Source organism: Oncorhynchus nerka, linkage group LG9a (genome assembly GCF_034236695.1).
Source record: "Oncorhynchus nerka isolate Pitt River linkage group LG9a, Oner_Uvic_2.0, whole genome shotgun sequence".
In the NCBI taxonomy this organism is placed as follows: domain Eukaryota; kingdom Metazoa; phylum Chordata; class Actinopteri; order Salmoniformes; family Salmonidae; genus Oncorhynchus; species Oncorhynchus nerka.
In genome coordinates, this window is record NC_088404.1 from 7247031 (window position 1) to 7260927 (window position 13897).

General features: G+C 46.1%; 1 pseudogene; it reads left to right on the top strand.

Annotated features, from left to right (window-relative positions):
- The window catches only part of LOC135573322 (CD82 antigen-like), a 79254-nt pseudogene extending 76294 nt beyond the window's left edge, over positions 1 to 2960 (top strand).
- The last annotated feature ends 10937 nt before the right edge of the window (positions 2961 to 13897 follow it).

Genomic DNA, 13897 nt, shown 5'->3' on the forward strand with positions numbered 1-13897 from the left:
TGGTAACTGACCCAGTCTGATACCATTCACCCTCTCCTAGCCTGGTAACTGTCCCAGTCTGTCACTCCTGTCTGAAACCATTCACCCTCTCCTAGCCTGGTAACTGTCCCAGTCTGTCACCCCTGTCTGAAACCATTCACCCTCTCCTAGCCTGGTAACTGTCCCAGTCTGTCACTCCTGTCTGATACCATTCACCCTCTCCTAGCCTGGTAACTGACCCAGTCTGAAACCATTCACCCTCTCCTAGCCTGGTAACTGTCCCAGTCTGTCACCCCTGTCTGATACCATTCACCCTCTCCTAGCCTGGTAACTGACCCAGTCTGTCACCCCTGTCTGAAACCATTCACCCTCTCCTAGCCTGGTAACTGTCCCAGTCTGTCACCCCTGTCTGAAACCATTCACCCTCTCCTAGCCTGGTAACTGTCCCAGTCTGTCACTCCTGTCTGATACCATTCACCCTCTCCTAGCCTGGTAACTGACCCAGTCTGTCACCCCTGTCTGAAACCATTCAAGCACAACAGCCTGAATAGCAATCTGTTTGGACTATCAGGCCAACGCCTTGTCACTCATCGTCAGGCCAAACACAACTGGCCACTGACAGCAGGGGAGTTGGCCAGGACACAAGCAGATCTGGGAGCAGTTCTCACACATGGCCGTGGGCTCACACACACATCGCTGTTGTCTTCATTCTTTTTTAAGTGACATTATGTTTTGTTTTTTTCTCACTCAGATTTAGGTAATGAACTGATTAAAGGTTTTAGGTTATGAATTCAGCTTTTGGTTATTACGGAGTCCTTTAAAACCATTATGATGCGAGGTTTTATGCCCTTCTTCAGTATTCAAACAAACACCTGTATGTCCTGTTCTGTTCTATTCTTGAAGCGCTTATCGTGGTATTTAGTTAGTAAGCAAGTTAGTTAGTTAGCTAGCTCAGTCTTTGTAAGAGCACTTTAGTGACGTTTTGTGAGCTGTTAATCAGAGAGCGAGAGAGAGACGGCCTGTGCTGATCTGGGATCAGTTATCCCCTTTCCATTATGATCAATTCATTATAACCTTAAAGGAAAAACTGATCCAAGATCAGCACTCCTACTATGAATATGGGCCCTGGGGAGGAGCTAGAGATGGAGAGAGAGAGAGGGGAGGAGCTAGAATAGGAGAGAGAGGGGAGGAGATGGAGAGTGCGAGGGGAGGAGCTAGAGATGGAGAGAGAGAGAGGGGAGGAGCTGGAATAGGAGAGAGAGGGGAGGAGCTAGAGATGGAGAGAGAGAGGGGAGGAGCTAGAGATGGGAAAGAGTGGAGGAGCTAGAGATGGAGAGAGAGAGGGGAGGGGCTAGAGATGGGAAAGAGGAGAGGAGATAGAGAGAGCGAGGGAGGAGCTAGAGATGGAGAGAGAGGGGAGGAGCTAGAGATGGAGAGAGTGAGGGAGGAGCTAGAGAGGGTAGACAGAGGGGAGGAGATGGAGAGAGAGAGGGGAGGAGCTAGAGATGGGAAAGAGGGGAGGAGATAGAGAGGGGAGGCTGATGAACCATGGTTTTTGGGGTGGAGAGGCCTGCCCTACCCAGGGCTAGACTGCTGGGGTCTCTCATCAGTCTCTCCACTGAGGCTCTGAGAACCACTCAGCTCCACCTCTCTTTCTCTCCCTTACTCCATCTCTCTCACAGGTGTGTCTGGTCTGCTTGGTCTCTGAAAAATGACTCGCTACCAAGGAGAATTAATAGTTTTGCATGAAGTATGTTATATACTGTAGGATGTTATATACTGTATGTATGATGTTTTTGTGTGTGTGTGTTTTACTTTCTTTAATTCTTTTCCTCCTTTTTTTCCATGTTGTTTAAGAAAGTAATGATTGTACATATGACTTTAGGGCTAAATAAATGGTTGTGTGAGTCACTGAGCTGGATCAGCGTTCGATACAGGAAAGAAAGAGGTCGACTTAGCCCGACCGCACAGTTTTTGGTTTTTATAATGCTGTTGTTTTTTTTGTTTCCATTCTTATTGGGTACATCGCAAAGGGCACCCTATTCCCTATATAGTACACTACTTTAGACCAGGGCCCTATGTATTCCCTATGGGGTCCTGGTCAAAAGTAGTGCACTATATAGGGAATAGGGAACCATTTAAGCCTTAGATATTGTCTCTTATTGTTTATGGTGTAGCTACCGCCTCTCGCCAGCAGGTGTCGCCGTTCTGCTATCAAACAGCACAATCTGGGGCTGAATCACCAGAAGCATGGGAGCTTGGCTGTCTTTAAATAGCTATTAGACCCCAGAATGAGACTGTTAGTCCCCTTTAGGTCTCTGGTCTCCAATCACACAGCGTCGCCACCATGACTGTCAGACCATTCCACACAATTCACAACATTAAAAACACAGATGACTATCAGGACTGGACTTTAGGAAGGATTACTGTTTTTGTGGTCCACCCCCCCCCCCCCCCCCCCCCCCCATATGTCCTCAAGTCCCATTATGCAATTCATGATTGTTGTCATTCAAGTTAATGAAGCTACATTTCTCATTTCAGTGTTTTTCATGTATCACAACGGGCCATGATTGTGAGGCCCATAGTGTGGCGCACAATGGGCCCAGCGTCGTCCAGGTTTGGCCCGGTTGTAGGCCGTCATTGTAAATAAGAATTTGTTCTTAACCGACTTGCCATGTTAAAGGTACAAAAAAAAAGTTAAATACATTTTTTTTTTTTTTACAAATCCAAGAGCTTTGAAAAATCGACCAGATGTCAACTTCCAGAACTTAACTCAGATGATGCTAAAAGCTTTTTATTGTTCAAAGTTTTTTACTCATTTACAGAAATTCTAAATTCTCATTATGTATTACTTTTTTTTTTTAATATGTTTTATGTAGAGGAATATTTTCCTAGACTTAGAAGCTGTTAATTTTTTTTATTTTAAAACATTTAAGTGTTGTGAATTTTACATTCAGTAATAAACTGAATCCATCACCATCTATGTGCTGTATTGTCTTGTTTGAAGAAGAAGAGTCCATTTGTAGCTCAGTTTGTAGAACGTGGCACTTTAAACGGCCAGGGTCGTGGGTTCCATTTACGGAACCACCCATATGTAACAATGTACGTACACTCATCACTGTACGTTGCTTTGGGTAAAAAAAAAAAAAAAAAAGTGTCTGCTAGCTAAAATGGTATAGAAGAAGAAGAAGTTGTGTCACATCTGTAGTTTCCAGACAGGAATGTCTTTCTGTGGTTGATTGTTGTTAGATTAAAGTCTTGTTGAAATGGCAAAAGACCCACAGAGCAGAATAAATCAAATAAATCAGCTGCAATACTAAAAACAACCAGAAGATGGCAGCACACACAGTTACATGCCAGGATGCCACATCTAAGCGAGTCAGCATTGTTGAAAGCCTGGTGGAGGGAGTGAAGAGGAAATGAGAAGAGAGTCTGGTGGAGAGGGAGCGTACAGGAAATGAGAAGAGAGTCTGAGCCCTCGCAACGCCCTCCTTTTCACAACGCCCTCCCTCCCTCAACGCCCTCCCTCTCACAACAACGCCCTCCTTTTCACAACGCCCTCCCTCTCACAACGCCCTCCCTCTCACAACGCCCTCCCTCTCACAACGCCCTCTCTCTCACAACGCCCTCCTTTTCACAACGCCCTCCCTCTCACAACGCCCTCCTCTCACAACGCCCTCCCTCTCCCTCCCTCCCTCTCACAACGCCCTCCCTCTCTCACAACGCCCTCTTCTCACAACGCCCTCCCTCTCACAACGCCCTCCCTCTCACAACGCCCTCCTTCTCACAACGCCCTCCTTCTCACACCGCCCTCCCTCTCACAACGCCCTCCCTCTCACAACGCCCTACCTCTCACAACGCCCTCCCTCACACAACACTCTCCCTCTCACATCACCCTCCCCTCACAACGCCCTCCTTCTCTCAACGCCCTCTCCTCACAACGCCCTACTTCTCACAACGCCCTCTCCTCACAACGCCCTCTCCTCACAACGCCCTCCCTCTCACATCACCCTCCCAACGCCCTCCCTCTCACATCACCCTCCCCTCACAACGCCCTCCCTCTCACAACGCCCTCCTTCTCACAACGCCCTCCTTCTCACAACGCCCTCCCTCTCACAACGCCCTCCTTCTCACAACGCCCTCCCTCTCACATCACCCTCCCCTCACAACGCCCACATCACCCTCCCCTCAAGACACCCTCCTCGGGTGTCTTGTCTGTGTCTGGTTTCAGCGCTGCCAGAGATCAGGAAAAAGTAGAAATATGAGTCTGTGAAAAATGTTTCCCGGGAGAGAGAGAGTGACGATTAACCCTCCTCTTGTCCTGTAAATCCCATACAGAGTGATGACGAACCCTCTTGTCCTGTAAATCCCATACAGAGTGATGACGAACCCTCCTCTTGTCCTGTAAATCCCATACAGAGTGATGACGAACTCTCTTGTCCTGTAAATCCCATACAGAGTGATGAACCCTCTTGTCCTGTAAATCCCATATAGAGTGATGACGAACCCTCCTCTTGTCCTGTAAATCCCATACAGAGTGATGATGAACACTCCGTGATGACGAAGACTCTTGTCCTGAATCCCATACAGAGTGACGACGAACCCCCCTCTTGTCCTCTAAATCCCATACAGAGTGACGACGAACCTCCCTCTTGTCCTGTAAATCCCATACAGAGTGATGATGAACCCCCCTCTTGTCCTGTAAATCCCATACAGAGTGATGACGAACCCTCCTCTTGTCCTCTAAATCCCATACAGAGTGACGACGAACCCCCCTCTTGTCCTGTAAATCCCATACAGAGTGACGACGAACCCCCCTCTTGTCCTGTAAATCCCATACAGAGTGATGATGAACCCTCCTCTACATGATTAACATCTGACGGTGCTGTTTGATCTGGATACATCTGATTGGTTGAGATGACAGTTGGGTGTTGCTATTCATGCTTATCTCGCTGAAGGCCAACGCTGAAGTATTCAATTCATTGCTATGGCTCTGATTACACCCTGGATGGACAATGCTATGGCTCTGATTACACCCTAGATGTACATTGCTATGGCTCTGATTACACCCTCTGATTACACCCTGGATGAACAATGCTATGGCTCTGATTACACCCTGGATGTATATTGCTATGGCTCTGATTACACCCTGGATGGACAATGCTATGGCTCTGATTACACCCTGGATGAACATTGCTATGGCTCTGATTACACCCTGGATGGACAATGCTATGGCTCTGATTACACCCTGGATGAACATTGCTATGGCTCTGATTACACCCTGGATGGACAATGCTATGGCTCTGATTACACCCTGGATGAACAATGCTATGGCTCTGATTACACCCTCTGATTACACCCTGGATGGACATTGCTATGGCTCTGATTACACCCTGGATGGACAATGCTATGGCTCTGATTACACCCTGGATGGACATTGCTATGGCTCTGATTACACCCTCTGATTACACCCTGGATGTACAATGCTATGGCTCTGATTATACCCTGGATGAACAATGCAATGGCTCTGATTACACCCTGGATGTATATTGCTATGGCTCTGATTACACCCTGGATGTATATTGCTATGGCTCTGATTACACCCTGGATGAACATTGCTATGGCTCTGATTACACCCTGGATGGACAATGCTATGGCTCTGATTACACCCTGGATGGACATTGCTATGGCTCTGATTACACCCTGGATGAACAATGCTATGGCTCTGATTACACCCTAGATGAACATTGCTATGGCTCTGATTACACCCTCTGATTACACCCTGGATGGACAATGCTATGGCTCTGATTACACCCTGGATGTACAATGCTATGGCTCTGATTACACCCTGGATGTACATTGCTATGGCTCTGATTACACCCTCTGATTACACCCTGGATGTACAATGCTATGGCTCTGATTACACCCTGGATGAACATTGCTATGGCTCTGATTACACCCTGGATGGACAATGCTATGGCTCTGATTACACCCTCTGATTACACCCTGGATGGACATTGCTATGGCTCTGATTACACCCTGGATGAACAATGCTACGGCTCTGATTACACCCTGGATGAACAATGCTATGGCTCTGATTACACCCTGGATGAACAATGCTATGGCTCTGATTACACCCTAGATGGACATTGCTATGGCTCTGATTACACCCTAGATGAACATTGCTATGGCTCTGATTACACCCTGGATGAACAATGCTATGGCTCTGATTACACCCTGGATGTACAATGCTATGGCTCTGATTACACCCTGGATGTACATTGCTATGGCTCTGATTACACCCTGGATGGACAATGCTATGGCTCTGATTACACCCTGGATGTACATTGCTATTGCTATGGCTCTGATTACACCCTGGATGAACAATGCTATGGCTCTGATTACACCCTGGATGTATATTGCTATGGCTCTGATTACACCCTCTGATTACACCCTGGATGTACAATGCTATGGCTCTGATTACACCCTGGATGGACAATGCTATGGCTCTGATTACACCCTCTGATTACACCCTGGATGGACATTGCTATGGCTCTGATTACATCCTGGATGGACAATGCTATGGCTCTGATTACACCCTGGATGTATATTGCTATGGCTCTGAGTACACCCTCTGATTACACCCTCTGATTACACCCTGGATGTACAATGCTATGGCTCTGATTACACCCTGGATGGACAATGCTATGGCTCTGATTACACCCTCTGATTACACCCTGGATGAACAATGCTATGGCTCTGATTACACCCTCTGATTACACCCTGGATGAACAATGCTATGGCTCTGATTACACCCTAGATGAACATTGCTATGGCTCTGATTACACCCTGGATGAACAATGCTATGACTCTGATTACACCCTCTGATTACACCCTGGATGAACTATGCTATGGCTCTGATTACACCCTGGATGAACAATGCTATGGCTCTCATTACACCCTAGATGAACATTGCTATGGCTCTGATTACACCCTGGATGGACATTGCTATGGCTCTGATTACACCCTCTGATTACACCCTGGATGAACAATGCTACGGCTCTGATTACACCCTCTGATTACACCCTGGATGAACAATGCTATGGCTCTGATTACACCCTGGATGAACAATGCTATGGCTCTGATTACACCCTAGATGGACATTGCTATGGCTCTGATTACACCCTAGATGAACATTGCTATGGCTCTGATTACACCCTGGATGAACAATGCTATGGCTCTGATTACACCCTCTGATTACACCCTGGATGTACAATGCTATGGCTCTGATTACACCCTGGATGTACATTGCTATTGCTCTGATTACACCCTGGATGAACAATGCTATGGCTCTGATTACACCCTGGATGTATATTGCTATGGCTCTGATTACACCCTGGATGTACAATGCTATGGCTCTGATTACACCCTGGATGGACAATGCTATGGCTCTGATTACACCCTCTGATTACACCCTGGATGGACATTGCTATGGCTCTGATGACACCCTGGATGTATATTGCTATGGCTCTGAGTACACCCTCTGATTACACCCTCTGATTACACCCTGGATGTACAATGCTATGGCTCTGATTACACCCTGGATGGACAATGCTATGGCTCTGATTACACCCTGGATGAACAATGCTATGGCTCTGATTACACCCTCTGATTACACCCTGGATGAACAATGCTATGGCTCTGATTACACCCTGGATGTACATTGCTATGGCTCGGATTACACCCTCTGATTACACCCTGGATGAACAATGCTATGGCTCTGATTACACCCTGGATGTACATTGCTATGGCTCTGATTACACCCTGGATGGACAATGCTATGGCTCTGATTACACCCTCTGATTACACCCTGGATGTACATTGCTATGGCTCTGATTACACCCTCTGATTACACCCTGGATGTACAATGCTATGGCTCTGATTACACCCTCTGATTACACCCTGGATGTACATTGCTATGGCTCTGATTACACCCTCTGATTACACCCTGGATGCACAATGCTATGGCTCTGATTACACCCTGGATGTATATTGCTATGGCTCTGATTACACCCTCTGATTACACCCTGGATGTACAATGCTATGGCTCTGATTACACCCTGGATGAACATTGCTATGGCTCTGATTACACCCTCTGATTACACCCTGGATGCACAATGCTATGGCTCTGATTACACCCTGGATGAACAATGCTATGGCTCTGATTACACCCTGGATGTATATTGCTATGGCTCTGATTACACCCTCTGATTACACCCTCTGATTACACCCTGGATGTACAATGCTATGGCTCTGATTACACCCTGGATGAACATTGCTATGGCTCTGATTACACCCTGGATGTATATTGCTATGGCTCTGATTACACCCTCTGATTACACCCTGGATGAACATTGCTATGGCTCTGATTACACCCTGGATGAACATTGCTATGGCTCTGATTACACCCTGGATGAACATTGCTATGTCTCTGATTACACCCTGGATGGACAATGCTATGGCTCTGATTACACCCTAGATGAACATTGCTATGGCTCTTATTACACCCTCTGATTACACCCTGGATGAACAATGCTGTGGCTCAGATTACACCCTCTGATTACACTCTGGATGTACAATGCTATGGCTCTGATTACACCCTCTGATTACACCCTGGATGTACAATGCTATGGCTCTGATTACACCCTGGATGAACATTGCTATGGCTCTGATTACACCCTGGATGGACAATGCTATGGCTCTGATTACACCCTAGATGAACATTGCTATGGCTCTGATTACACCCTGGATGAACAATGCTGTGGCTCAGATTACACCCTCTGATTACACTCTGGATGTACAATGCTATGGCTCTGATTACACCCTGGATGGACAATGCTATGGCTCTGATTACACCCTCTGATTACACCCTGGATGTATAATGCTATGGCTCTGATTACACCCTCTGATTACACCCTGGATGTACATTGCTATGGCTCTGATTACACCCTGGATGAACAATGCTATGGCTCTGATTAAACCCTGGATGTATATTGCTATGGCTCTGATTACACCCTCTGATTACACCCTCTGATTACACCCTGGATGAACAATGCTACGGCTCTGATTACACCCTGGATGAACAATGCTATGGCTCTGATTACACCCTCTGATTACACCCTGGATGAACAATGCTACGGCTCTGATTACACCCTCTGATTACACCCTAGATGAACATTGCTATGGCTCTGATTACACCCTCTGATTACACCCTAGATGAACATTGCTATGGCTCTGATTACACCCTAGATGAACATTGCTATGGCTCTGATTACACCCTCTGATTACACCCTGGATGAACAATGCTGTGGCTCAGATTACACCCTAGATGAACATTGCTATGGCTCTGATTACACCCTAGATGAACAATGCTATGGCTCTGATTACACCCTGGATGAACAATGCTATGGCTCTCATTACACCCTAGATGAACATTGCTATGGCTCTGATTACACCCTGGATGAACAATGCTATGACTCTGATTACACCCTCTCATTACACCCTGGATGAACAATGCTATGGCTCTGATTACACCCTGGATGAACAATGCTATGGCTCTGATTACACCCTCTGATTACACCCTGGGTGGACAATGCTATGGCTCTGATTACATCCTGGATGGACAATGCTATGGCTCTGATTACACCCTGGATGTACATTGCTATGGCTCTGATTACACCCTGGATGTACATTGCTATGGCTCTGATTACACCCTGGATGAACAATGCTATGGCTCTGATTACACCCTGGATGTATATTGCTATGGCTCTGATTACACCCTGGATGGACAATGCTATGGCTCTGATTACACCCTCTGATTACACCCTGGATGTATATTGCTATGGCTCTGATTACACCCTGGATGTATATTGCTATGGCTCTGATTACACCCTCTGATTACACCCTGGATGTATATTGCTATGGCTCTGATTACACCCTCTGATTACACCCTGGATGTATATTGCTATGGCTCTGATTACACCCTCTGATTACACCCTGGATGTATATTGCTATGGCTCTGATTACACCCTCTGATTACACCCTGGATGAACATTGCTATGGCTCTGATTACACCCTGGATGTATATTGCTATGGCTCTGATTACACCCTCTGATTACACCCTGGATGAACATTGCTATGGCTCTGATTACACCCTGGATGTATATTGCTATGGCTCTGATTACACCCTCTGATTACACCCTCTGATTACCCCCTGGATGTACAATGCTATGGCTCTGATTACACCCTGGATGGACAATGCTATGGCTCTGATTACACCCTAGATGAACATTGCTATGGCTCTGATTACACCCTCTGATTACACCCTGGATGAACAATACTGTGGCTCAGATTACACCCTCTGATTACACTCTGGATGTACATTGCTATGGCTCTGATTACACCCTCTGATTACACCCTGGATGAACAATGCTATGGCTCTGATTACACCCTGGATGTACATTGCTATGGCTCTGATTACACCCTGGATGTACATTGCTATGGCTCTGATTACACCCTGGATGGACAATGCTATGGCTCTGATTACACCCTCTGATTACACCCTGGATGTACATTGCTATGGCTCTGATTACACCCTCTGATTACACCCTGGATGTACAATGCTATGGCTCTGATTACACCCTCTGATTACACCCTGGATGTACATTGCTATGGCTCTGATTACACCCTCTGATTACACCCTGGATGCACAATGCTATGGCTCTGATTACACCCTGGATGTATATTGCTATGGCTCTGATTACACCCTCTGATTACACCCTGGATGTACAATGCTATGGCTCTGATTACACCCTGGATTAACATTGCTATGGCTCTGATTACACCCTCTGATTACACCCTGGATGCACAATGCTATGGCTCTGATTACACCCTGGATGAACATTGCTATGGCTCTGATTACACCCTGGATGTATATTGCTATGGCTCTGATTACACCCTCTGATTACACCCTGGATGAACATTGCTATGGCTCTGATTACACCCTGGATGAACATTGCTATGGCTCTGATTACACCCTGGATGAACATTGCTATGTCTCTGATTACACCCTGGATGGACAATGCTATGGCTCTGATTACACCCTAGATGAACATTGCTATGGCTCTTATTACACCCTCTGATTACACCCTGGATGAACAATGCTGTGGCTCAGATTACACCCTCTGATTACACTCTGGATGTACAATGCTATGGCTCTGATTACACCCTCTGATTACACCCTGGATGTACAATGCTATGGCTCTGATTACACCCTGGATGAACATTGCTATGGCTCTGATTACACCCTGGATGGACAATGCTATGGCTCTGATTACACCCTAGATGAACATTGCTATGGCTCTGATTACACCCTGGATGAACAATGCTGTGGCTCAGATTACACCCTCTGATTACACTCTGGATGTACAATGCTATGGCTCTGATTACACCCTGGATGGACAATGCTATGGCTCTGATTACACCCTCTGATTACACCCTGGATGTATAATGCTATGGCTCTGATTACACCCTCTGATTACACCCTGGATGTACATTGCTATGGCTCTGATTACACCCTGGATGAACAATGCTATGGCTCTTATTAAACCCTGGATGTATATTGCTATGGCTCTGATTACACCCTCTGATTACACCCTCTGATTACACCCTGGATGAACAATGCTACGGCTCTGATTACACCCTCTGATTACACCCTGGATGAACAATGCTATGGCTCTGATTACACCCTCTGATTACACCCTGGATGAACAATGCTACGGCTCTGATTACACCCTCTGATTACACCCTAGATGAACATTGCTATGGCTCTGATTACACCCTCTGATTACACCCTAGATGAACATTGCTATGGCTCTGATTACACCCTGGATGAACAATGCTGTGGCTCAGATTACACCCTAGATGAACATTGCTATGGCTCTGGAGACCCTAGATGAACAATGCTATGGCTCTGATTACACCCTGGATGAACAATGCTATGGCTCTCATTACACCCTAGATGAACATTGCTATGGCTCTGATTACACCCTGGATGAACAATGCTATGACTCTGATTACACCCTCTCATTACACCCTGGATGAACAATGCTATGGCTCTGATTACACCCTGGATGAACAATGCTATGGCTCTGATTACACCCTCTGATTACACCCTGGTCAATGCTATGGCTCTGATTACATCCTGATGGACAATGCTATGGCTCTGATTACACCCTGGATGTACATTGCTATGGCTCTGATTACACCCTGGATGTACATTGCTATGGCTCTGATTACACCCTGGATGAACAATGCTATGGCTCTGATTACACCCTGGATGTATATTGCTATGGCTCTGATTACACCCTGGATGGACAATGCTATGGCTCTGATTACACCCTCTGATTACACCCTGGATGTATATTGCTATGGCTCTGATTACACCCTCTGATTACACCCTGGATGTATATTGCTATGGCTCTGATTACACCCTCTGATTACACCCTGGATGTATATTGCTATGGCTCTGATTACACCCTCTGATTACACCCTGGATGTATATTGCTAGGCTCTGATTACACCCTCTGATTACACCCTGGATGTATATTGTGGCTCTGATTAACCCTGGATGAACATTGCTAGGCTCTGATTACACCCTGGATGTATATTGCTTGGCTCTGATTACACCCTTGATTACACCTGGATGAACATTGCTGGCTCTGATTACACCAGGATGTATATTGCTATGGCTCTGATTAACCCTCTGATTACCCCCTGGATGTACAATGCTATGGCTCTGATTACACCCTGGATGGACAATGCTATGGCTCTGATTACACCCTAGATGAACATTGCTATGGCTCTGATTACACCCTCTGATTACACCCTGGATGAACAATACTGTGGCTCAGATTACACCCTCTGATTACACTCTGGATGTACATTGCTATGGCTCTGATTACACCCTCTGATTACACCCTGGATGAACAATGCTATGGCTCTGATTACACCCTGGATGTACATTGCTATGGCTCTGATTACACCCTCTGATTACACCCTGGATGAACAATGCTATGGCTCTGATTACACCCTGGATGTACATTGCTATGGCTCTGATTACACCCTGGATGGACAATGCTATGGCTCTGATTACACCCTCTGATTACACCCTGGATGTACATTGCTATGGCTCTGATTACACCCTCTGATTACACCCTGGATGTACAATGCTATTCTGATTACTGGATGTACATTGCTATGGCTCTGATTACACCCTCTGATTACACCCTGGATGCACAATGCTATGGCTCTGATTACACCCTGGATGTATATTGCTATGGCTCTGATTACACCCTCTGATTACACCCTGGATGTACAATGCTATGGCTCTGATTACACTCTGGATGAACATTGCTATGGCTCTGATTACACCCTCTGATTACACCCTGGATGCACAATGCTATGGCTCTGATTACACCCTGGATGAACAATGCTATGGCTCTGATTACACCCTGGATGTATATTGCTATGGCTCTGATTACACCCTCTGATTACACCCTCTGATTACACCCTGATGTACAATGCTATGGCTCTGATTACACCCTGGATGAACATTGCTATGGCTCTGATTACACCCTGGATGTATATTGCTATGGCTCTGATTACACCCTCTGATTACACCCTGGATGAACATTGCTATGGCTCTGATTACACCCTGGATGAACATTGCTATGGCTCTGATTACACCCTGGATGAACATTGCTATGTCTCTGATTACACCCTGGATGGACAATGCTATGGCTCTGATTACACCCTAGATGAACATTGCTATGGCTCTTATTACACCCTCTGATTACAC